At 37.9% G+C, this 10,137-nt stretch overlaps 1 non-coding gene across 1 annotated transcript; it reads right to left on the bottom strand.

Annotated features, from left to right (window-relative positions):
• Nucleotides 1-247: 247 nt before the first annotated feature.
• On the bottom strand, nucleotides 248-410 carry LOC112312132 (U1 spliceosomal RNA). Its single transcript, XR_002975572.2, has one exon. It is a non-coding gene; the product is annotated as a U1 spliceosomal RNA (small nuclear RNA).
• Nucleotides 411-10,137: the final 9,727 nt, after the last annotated feature.

The following is a 10,137-nucleotide window of genomic DNA, read 5'->3' on the forward strand; positions in this document are numbered from 1 at the left end:
AGCAACTTTCAAATAGACTATACAGCACTATAAATGTTAACTATAGTCATCATGCTGTACATTACATCCCCACAACTTAACTATATTATACCTTTTGACCACCTTCATCCAATTCTCCTACCCTCTACCCCATCCTTGGTAACCACAAATCTGATCTCTTTTTTTTTTATGGAGTTTGTTTGTCGTTGTTCCACACATAAGAGAGCTCATATGGTATTTGTCTTTCTCTTATTTCTTTTTTTTTGTAGTAGAGATAGTGAATGCAGTCCCCCACTACCACAAATTATGCAGTCAAGTTTCCCACCTTTGGGGAAATTGCAGGGGGCAGCACACCCAGAGTGCAATGGATGAGACTCGCCCTAGGAAAACCACTTTCATGATAATGGTCTCTCACCTGCCAGGTTGAGTATCTCTGTGACTTATTTCACTTAGCATAATGACCTCAAGGTCATTATATTGTTGCCAATGATAGGACTTTCTTTTTTATGGCTGAATAGTATTCCATTACATACACATACATAGACATATACATATATACACATGTATACACATACATGCAATATACATACACACTAAATTTATTTTATCCATTTATCTATTGATAAACACAGGGTTGTTTCCATGTCTTGGATGTTGTAAATAATGCTGGAGTGAACATGGGAGTGAGATAACTCTTTGACATAGTGATTTTATTCCCTTCGGCTATATACCCAGAAGTAGATGCTGGATCACATGGTAGTTCTATTTTTAATTCTTTGAGGAACCTCCATACTGGTTTCCATAGTGGCTGTTCCAGTTTATAATCCTACCAACAGTGCACAAGGGTTCTCTTTTTATTCCGTCCTCACCAGAATTTATTATCTCTTGTCTTTTTGTTGATAACTATTCTAACATGTGTGAGGTGATATTTCTTTGTGGTTTTCATTTATATTTCCCTAGTGATTAGTGATGTTGAGCACCTTTCATGTACCTGTTGGACATTACTATATCTGCTTTGGAAAATGTCTATTCAGTTTCTTTGGATGGTTTTTAAATTAGATTATTTTTATTATCAGTTTTATTCAGTTTGTGCTCATACAGTTGTTCATAGTAGCCTGGTTCCTTATTATCTGTAACATTAGTTATTATATTCCCTCTTTCATTTACAATTTTGGTTCGGATCCTCTTTTTTCTTTGGTTAGTGTCACTAAAGATTTGTTAGCTTTGTTTTCTTTTCAAAGAACCAACTCTAGTTTTTAAATTTTCCTGGTCTCTATGTCATTTATTTCTGCTCTATTACTTCTTTTCTTCTGCTAACTTTGGTATTAGTTTGTTATTCTTCTGGTTCCTTGAGGTGTAGAGTTAGGTTTATTTAAGATATTTCTTGGTTCTTAATGTGTGTTTATTGGTATGAACATCCCTCTTTCAGCTGCTTTTGCTGGATCCCACAAATTTTGGTATGTTGTATTCCCATTTTCATTTGTCTCAAGATATTTTATTTCCCCTTTAATTTTTTTGATCCTCTGACTATTTAAGAGAAAAATTAAATTTAAAGTTAAACTTTTAATTTTCTCTATTTGTGAATTTCCTCCAGTTATTTACTTCTAGTTTTTACTATTATGGTCAGAGAAGATACTTGCTATGATTTCAGTGTTCTTGAATTTTCTAAGACTTTTCATGTGACCTAACATATGGTTTATCCTAGAAAATGTTTCGTGTGCACTGGAGAAAAATGTGTATTCTGCTCTTGTCGGAAAGTTCTGTATATGTCTGTCTGTTAGGTCTTTTTGATCTATAGTGTTATTCAGATCTTCTGTTTCCTTAGTGATTCTCTGTCTGGATGATCTATATTTTGTTGAGAGTGGATTATTAAAGTCTCCAACTATTATTTTATTGCCATTTATTTCTCATTTTATCTGTTATTTTTTGATTTATATATTTAGTTGCTCTGTGTTGGATGCATAAATATTTACAATAGTTATATTCTTGATATATTGACCCCTTTATCAATTTATGATGGCATTCTTTGTCTCTACTATTTTTAGTTCAAAGCTTATTTTATATTGCTTAAAATATCTTTTTGTATTTTTTACACTCTCAGTCAGGCTGTATGTGTCAAGCCAAAGAACTTGGTGTACAGTTCTGCCTAATATCCTCAAACAAGAGCCTTGCCACCTATCTGGGTCCCTGCCTGGGAAAGTGATTTGTCTCCCAACCCACAGCCCACCTGACAAGAGCACCTAACCAGAGCATATAGGGAGATAACTCTTATCTGGGGAGATAATCAGGCACACCTGTCCACCAAACTCTCTGGCCAGATGAACAGAGCCACTGGACAGGCTCTGAGCTCCAGTGCTGCTGGGTCAAGCAGTTTCCCAGGTGCTCCAGCAAGGCTCCAAGGTCAGGTGGGGTCAGAAGCTACCTTCAGCAGGAACAAGGCCATGAATTAGCTCCTCTGTCTAGAGGGGCAGCAGAGCTGGCTCCAAGGCCAGAAGAGCTCTTCGTTTGGGATCTTGACTCAAGCAGAGCTGTGCTCCAATTTCCCTAGCCAAATGGGGCGATGTGCTTTGCCCTAAGCTGGAAACCACAGGAAAAAAATGTCTGAAAACTGTTTTGATGTGACTGTAACTCACTCTGATCTTCTCTAGGCAACAAATGCCTTATAAACACATAAACACTTCCTTGGCTTTTCCAGTTTATTCCATTGTATAGAGTCAGTCCTATTTATTCCCTTGTTAACTAAACAGGTATAGCTTGACTCCACTGCAGATCATACCTAAGAAATATTTTCATGTAGCTCTAACTATATTCAAAAAAATTAGTCTAATATACCTTGTAAGCTTCAATATGTAGTTCTTTAGAAAAATCACTAGCACTCCTCTATGACTACCTTTAATACAAGGTCAGCCCTGTAAAGGAGATCAACGTGTTTTTCATGTGGAAGGGCTAATACAGATGATAAAGTTTCACCCTGTGATCATAGACATGTCTCACCATATCCAGCAATTTACCTGTTTGTCTTGGATATTTTTCTGCAGGAAAATGACATTTTTCATGAAGTTATAGAGGGGAATAAGTTGTATAGATGCTGTGTCCTGGGCACCTGTGGGCAGAAGGAAAATTTCTAATGGAATACATCTAACAGAGTGCTTTCCAGATTCTATGTTTATGGTAGATTCCAAAGACAAGTCAATAGATCACAGATATAATAGTAATTCTGCTGTTAGTTCAAAGACAACATTACATGTGATAATTTCTGAGGTTCTAGTTCAAGATGGTGACACAGGAGAGACTCCTGAATTGACCTCCTGCAATAGACATACCAAATATACAGCTATGGATGGAACAATTTACCTTGAAAAATACCCATGAGCTAGTTGAACAACTTCTATACATTTGTGGACCAAGAAAAAGCCCTTCATCAAACAGATAGGAGAGGCTGAGACACAATTACACAATAAAACCTACCTTTGGTGTCAGGGGGAACTCAACTCCCAGCTTCTCCCTGAGAAGTGAAGGGTTTGGGCCTCACAGATTTGGTAACCCAATGCTTAAAACAGTCACCTAGAGTTGGGCCCCAAAATACCTAGTTCTGAAAGCCACTGGGGCTCATATTCATGAGAACCTCAAGGCTATAGTGACATAAGAGATAGCAGAATGAGACATGCCCAGCCATTTCATGAAAGAGACCTACTTGCTTTAAAGTTTCAGCCTGAGGAGCAGACTTCTAATTTCATACACATCTAGGGGCTGACTATAGTACTTTCCCTGGACTGGGGAGGCTGTTAGATGCCATCTTCATGGTCCCCCTCTGCCTGTCTCCAGATAAACAGTGTCTCCTGAAAAGGAGCTTGCATACCATTGGGCATTCCAGTTTCTGTGGCTGCTGCTCAGGGATGTACCTTGTTAGCCTGGCTCTGGTGCAGTAGGGATCCATGTTCCATGGATCCCACAAAGAGAGGAAAAATTATGAATAAGCTATTCCCCCAAGGACAGTTCGGAGGCAGCAGACAGAAATATCCAGTCTTTCCATGAAAGAAGCCCATTTCTTATCTTAAAAGCTGCAGGCAGAATTTTATTTTAATACACACCTAGGGGCTGAATACAATCCTCTCCACAGGTGGGAAAGGCCAGCAGGCGCCTTTTTTGTACTATCCCTCTGCCCACCATAAGTACCCATGCACACCTGTTTGACTCCTTGGCATTAAGGAGCTCCCAGAGCTACTGCCCTGAAGGCTCATTCCTTGATAAACTGACTTTAGTGGCCAGTAGGGCTGTGCTTACATGCTCAACACAGCATTAGCAAACAAAGAAACAGTTCTTAACTAGTTATCCCTTAAGGGCTTGGGGCAGAGGGTGAACACAGAAAGGCCCACCTCCTAGTCTTTCCACGAAAGAGGTACATTTTTATACTTTAAGAGCTGCTGTCTGAGAGTTTGGCTTCCAAGTAGTCTGCATGTAGGTGCTGACTGAGAGCCTCTCTTTTGGGACGCTGATAGGTATCGGCACATACTCAATTACTGGGAGCCACAAGAACCTGCTAGGATGAGCACAGGGGACTGAGAGAGAACTAAGAGCTAGGGCAGGCTTGAAGGATAAGGTTCATCTCCTACCCAAGACCAGTTCTTCAGGACTGCGTGAGATGGCTGTTTTGTACAGTGCATGGGAAATAACAGAGAGCCAAGGAAATGAAGAAATAGAGGAATATGTAAAAAAAAAAAAAAAAACCTTAGAAAAAGATCTTAATGAGATGGTGATACTAATTTACCTAATAAATGGTTGATTATATGGTCATAAAGATATTTCACAAGGACAGGAGAACAATGCATAAATACAATGAGAATTTCAACAAAGAGACCATATAAGAAAGTGCCAAACAGAAATAAGTGAGATGAAACATATAATAGCTGAACTGAAAAATTTTATAAAGGGGTTCAAGAGCAGAGTATATGAAATAGAAGATAAATAAGGCAAAAAATAGTCAAAACTTTAAGACATGGACAGAATCTTAAAAGCAAAAAGAGAAAAAACACAATGAGATACCATTTCACACTGGTGAGAATGACCATCATAAACAAATCAATAAACAAGTGGAGAAAAGGGAACCCTAGTGCACTGTTGGTGGGAATGCCGACTGGTGCAGCGACTGTGGAAAACAGTAGGGAATTTCCTCCAAAACTAAAAATGGAACTGCCTTTTGACCCAGCAATTCTACTGCTGGGATTATATCATAAGAACACTGAAATACCAATCCAAAAGAATCTAGTACCCCAATGTTCATAGCAGCACGATTTACAATAGCCAAGTGCTGGAAGCAACCTAAGTGCCCATCAGTAAATGAGTGGATCAAAAAACTATGGTACATTTACACTATGGAATACTATTCAGCAGAAAGAAAGAAGGAGCTCCTACCCTTTGCAACAGCATGGATAGAACTGGAGAGCATTATGCTAAGTGAAATAAGCCAGGTGGTGAAAGACAAATACCATGTGATCTCACTTATAAGTGGAACCTAATCAACAGAACAAATGAGCAAGCAAAATACAACCAGAGATATTGAAATTAAGAAGAATCTGACAGTAACCAAAGGGAAGGGGATGATGGGAGGGGGAAGGGGAAAGGGTTTTCAAGAACATCTATAAAGGACACAAGGACAAAACCAAGGGTGGGGGGTGGAAGCAGGGGAGGGAGGTGAAGATGGCTGGCATGAGAGGGGAGTGGGGGGTAAATGCAGACAACTGTACTTGAACAACAATAAAAAAAAAAAAACAATTGGTTATGTACAAGTGAACTCCCTAAGACTATCAATTGATTTTTTAGCATAAACTTTAGTGCATCATGCTACTCCCTTCAAAACTGCTAACCAAGAGAACTCTACCTGTGAATAATTCCCTTTAGATATGTAGGAGACAGTTTTACAGATGAGGAAAAGCTGAAAGAGCTTATCACCACCAGACCAACGTTTTGTAAGAAATATTAAGGAGGCTTCTTCAAGTTGAAACAAAAGGGTACAAATTAGTACCACGAAGACATATGAAAGTATAAATTTCACAGGTGAAGTAAATATATAGAATTCAAAATAATCTAATGTTGTAATGGTGGTGGGTTAATTGCTTAAATCTAGTATGAAGGTTTAAAGACAAAAGGAGTAAAAATAACTACAAAAATGTGTTAATGGATATACAAGATAAAAAAGATTTACATTGTGACAGTAACAAAACAAAACAAAACAAAAAACCATGGGGAGAACAAAGATGTAGAAGTTCAGAATGCATTTGACCTTAAGTAGTTGTTCAACATAAAATAGACTGTTATAAATGTATTTTGTCTAACTTTCATGTTAAACATAAATAAAAACCTATTGTGGATATACAAAAGAGAAATCTAATTATTGCACTACAGAAAATCATCAAATCAAAGAGAACAAGACAGAAAGGAATGAAATAATTGCAAATAAACAGCCACAAAAATAATTAAGAGAACACCAATAGTAAGTCCATACCTATCAATAATTATATTAAATGTAAATGGGCTAAATTCTCCAAATAAAGACAGAGTGCTTGGTGGATGAAAAAATAAGGCCCAATCAGTAGATCACCTAGACAACAAAATCAATAAGCAAGCATTGGCCTTAAATGACATGTTAGTCCAGATGAACTTAGTAGACAGTTACAGAACAGTGTATCCAAAGGCAGGAGAATACAAAATCTCAAGCACAAAGGAAACATTCTCCAGGATAAATCATATGTTAGGCCACAAAACTAGCCTAAATAAATTTAAGAAGATTGAAATAATATTAAGTATCTTTTCTATTCATAATGGTATGAAACTAAGTGAATTATAAGAAGAAATATGGAAAATTCATATATATGGGGAGATTAAACAACATGCCAATGAATAACCAATGTATCAAAAAATGTTCAAAAGAGAAAAATCTTCAGACAAAATATAATGTAAATATAGTATACCAAAAAGACAATAAAAAATAGAGTCTAAAAAGCAATATGAAAGATCAATGAAATTAAGAATTGTGTTCTTTTGAAATATTAAAATAGTTGAATATTTAGCTAGACTAACAATGACAAAAAAGGGAAAGCTCAAGTAAATAAAATTAGAAATGAAAAAGGAGACATTACAATAGATATCAAACAAATACAAAGGAGCATATGAGATTAATATGAACATTACCAACAAATTGGACTCCTAGAATAAGTGGATAAATTTCTAAAACATACCACCTATCAAGACTGAATCATGAAGAAATAGAAAATCTGAACAGACCAATTACTATTAAAGAGATTTAATCAGTAATCAAAGATTTCCTAACATAGGTTCTTTTGAATTGGTATTTCAGGATCCTTAGGGTGTAGTCCCAGCAATGGAATTGCTGGGTCAAAAGGCAGTTCTACCTGAAACACCAATTCAAAAGAACCTATGCACCCCAATGTTCATAGCAGCACAATTTACAGTGGCCAAGTGCTGGAAACAGTGTAAGTGCCCAACAGTAAATGAGTGGATCAAAAAACTGGTATATTTACATAATTGAATACTACACAGCAGAAAGAAAGAAGGAGCTCCTACCCTTTGTGACAGCTTGGATGGATCTGGAGAGCATTATGCTAAGTGAAATAAGCCAGGCAGTAAAAGACAAATACCATGTGATCTCACCTATAGGTGGAACCTAATCAACAAAACAAACAAGCGAGAAAAATATAACCAGAGACGTGAAATTAAGAACAAACTGACTGTAACCAGAGGGGAAGCAGGAAGGAATAATGGGGGGAAAAGGAGGGAGGGTTGTATAAAGGACATGTATAAAGGACACATGGACAGAGCCAAAGGGGGTAGGATTGAGGGTGGGAGGTGGGGATTGCTGGGGTGGGGGGAAAATGGAGATGATTGTACTTGAACAACAATTAAAAAAGAAAAAAAAGAAATGCTCAAAATATCCAAAAAAATTTTTCCTAACAACCAAAAGTCCAGGATGAGATCGATTCACTAGTACATTGTACTAAACACTGAAGGAACTACTACCAATATTTAAAAAACTATTTCGAAAAATAGAAGAGGAGGAAACACTTCCAAAATAATTTTATGTGGCCAGCATCACGTTGGTACCCTAGGCAGACAAAGACTCTACCAGAAAAGAAACTACAGGCCAATAGCCCTGATGGACATAGATGCAAAAATTCTCAACCAAATACTGGCAAACTGAATTCAGCATTACATTAAAAGCATCATATAGCATGATCAAGTGGGCTTTATTCCAGGGACCAGGAATGGTTCAGCATCCACAAAGCAATTAATGTGCTTTTGCAAATTAACAAAATGTGCAGAATGTGCTGTTGCACATTAACAAAATAAGGGATGAAATATTATCATTTCAATAGATGCAGAAAAAGATTAGATAAAATTCAACATCTGTTCATGGCAAAAACTCAGGGAAGTTGATGTACAGGGAATATATCTAAACCTAATAAATGCCATATGTGACAATCAACAGAGGAGTTTCTCCTACTGTCACCTTCCCGCCAAAGGGATCCATACCATTTGGGTTTGGGCCATTTTCAGAACACAGTGGCCACACTGCAGAGAAACAAATGGAATGAGCCAGAACTACATGTGCCTAAACCACATTAGAAAGTTATCTTGAATTTCTAATGATTCCCCGCTGCCTCTAAGAGCTCAGCTATTTCCAAATAATAAACATGATTAACCAGATTCCCCTTTTCCACATTTGTTCTGCAGGATTATAGCAGAATATTGTGGCGAATGGAGCCCTATGTCCTCTCCACCCCGGATTTAAGCACAGCTGTGGTAGAAAATTTAATGCCTATTGCCTGTGACCTCTACTGGCCCCTGCTTTGGGACGTTCTCTGGGGCCATGTAACACTGCTGGCATGGATGTCTGAGGAAGGCAGCTTGGCTGAGTTGAATCTTTCTTTGACCAACCTGCAGCTCCATCAAAGACTCAAGTTTTATCCTGTGTTTCCAAATGGTATGATTTATGATCAATTTGAATGTCTCCTTGTCTTGAGACAATATAGGAAACTTGAAACCTGGGCACTTGTCATTATAAAGTGTCATAGACTGTTGGGGGCATCAACTTCCTGTGCAGCAAAGAGAAGAAAGACCCCTGCCAGAATCAGGATGTTTCCCTCTGAGTTATTCTACCTCTCCTGCTTCAGAATGAGCTGGGAAGAACCGGAACTGGTAAGGAAGCTCGTATTGCTGATGTGACGGATTTCAGCTATTGTTCAGACTATCATTTCCAGACTTTTAGAGTTGAGGAAAAACCCTCTTACTTTTGCAATGACTAACTACTTGATTTTTTGCTTGTCTGAGTCTGGTGGCTCAAGAGACAAAGACTAAGTTTCACTTCCACGCTGCCATTCAAAGTCCTATGGGGATGCCTGTATTGCTTGAGTGGTCTCATGCATGGCTGCATCAGAATCTGAGTTACATGTGATATGTCATCTATAGGGAATTTTCCAAGCAAGTGGCTGAATAGAAGGGAAGTTTGTTCTCTTCCCCATATATTCTTTCTGTTAACTAACAGAGGGGGTCTATGACATTTCACTGACCCCAGGACACCAGGGATAGATAGAGGAATTATCAGAGAAGGAGATACAAAACTTGCTGAGGTTTGAAACGAGTCGTTATCCACTCTACTGTCCCCACCTTCACCAAATCTCTGGAGAAGATCTATCCAGAATGAGGATCCAATATGGCTTTAAGGCACCAATGTCTGGGATAAGCCTCATATTTCTTCCCCTTATCTTTTCAGACTAATTTTGGAGCCCCTGATATTTATTATACCATATCTGGGAAACAGGTACCTCATTCATTCTCATGATGAGAAAGGGTTAGATAATTGGAGGTCAGTAGGTTTTGTCTAGTATTCATATGCTGAAAAAGTTCCTATTTAGAATGTAATTGTTACCTCCTTTCCCTCATATCCAGACAATTAAATATTTATGTGTGTTCATATACTTGCAGAATATGCTATAGCATATTATAATCTCCAAGGTCTCTGAAGCAAGACAAACCAACTACTTGTCAGATAAATCACCTGGTTAGAGTTTCAGCTTCCCTTCCTTTGGTCATTGCAACCCTTAGAGAATCAGATATCTGCTACATTCTAGAAAGCAAATGTCT

This window comes from Desmodus rotundus, chromosome 7 (assembly GCF_022682495.2).
Source record: "Desmodus rotundus isolate HL8 chromosome 7, HLdesRot8A.1, whole genome shotgun sequence".
In the NCBI taxonomy this organism is placed as follows: domain Eukaryota; kingdom Metazoa; phylum Chordata; class Mammalia; order Chiroptera; family Phyllostomidae; genus Desmodus; species Desmodus rotundus.